This window comes from Chiloscyllium punctatum, chromosome 28 (assembly GCF_047496795.1).
Source record: "Chiloscyllium punctatum isolate Juve2018m chromosome 28, sChiPun1.3, whole genome shotgun sequence".
Classification (NCBI taxonomy): Eukaryota; Metazoa; Chordata; class Chondrichthyes; order Orectolobiformes; family Hemiscylliidae; genus Chiloscyllium; species Chiloscyllium punctatum.
The window spans coordinates 19,760,830-19,761,614 of NC_092766.1; the positions used below are offsets into that span (position 1 = coordinate 19,760,830).

General features: G+C 47.0%; 1 non-coding gene across 1 annotated transcript; it reads left to right on the plus strand.

Moving 5' to 3' along the window:
* The first annotated feature begins 350 nt into the window (after nucleotides 1–350).
* Nucleotides 351–422, plus strand: trnar-ccu (transfer RNA arginine (anticodon CCU)). The gene has a single exon. It is a non-coding gene; the product is annotated as a tRNA-Arg (tRNA).
* The last annotated feature ends 363 nt before the right edge of the window (nucleotides 423–785 follow it).

Here is a 785-nt window from a genome sequence, read left to right on the forward strand (position 1 = left end):
CCACACTGTAGGGATTCTATGATTCTATGCTCCTTCACATCTGCCCCTGACCCAATACCCGTTCGGTGGGTCATCGTTAGCTTTGTTAACGACAAAGAACAGCAGATCTGAGAGACAGCACAGAATTCCTGGGGAAACTCAATTGTTCTGGCAGCATCTATGGGGAGTGAAACTTTCAGATGCACTGATTGTTCTTCAGAATTGAAGGCTTCTAATTCTAGTGCTGTCAGACCTGCTAAGCTTCACCAGGAATTTCTTGTTTATTTTTATTATTTCAGCCCCAATCCAGTTGGCGATGACCAAGGCTTGGTTCAGTGCACTTATGAACGGTGAAGGGCATGAGAATCACTGTGGTGGTGGTGTAGTGGTGAGCATAGCTGCTTCCTAAGCAGTTGACCCGGGTTCGATCCCCGGCTAGCGCAGTGCTGTGCTTTCTAAATAGCTGTTCAACGGGATGTTGCGGGGGTCAATCGAGACTCGCCCTGCTTTATTCTGTGGTAAGGCGGATCCACTAGATTGCTCCTTGCTTTTCGTGGTGATGGTTTCTGTGAATTGCAATGTGGGATCGGGCAGCATTGCTCAGCATCTGGGAAATGTTCCCCTCTGCTGCTTTCTATTCCAGATTTACATATTGCAAGGATAGTCTTGTTTTCCCCGGAAAAACGAGAGACTGCTCCCATCAGGAACTTGAAATAATTACAGAAGCCGCTGGAAACACTGAACATTGAACAGCTTCTGTAGTCGTGGGGACGGAGGATTAACGTGTCAAATCTGTACAATGATCA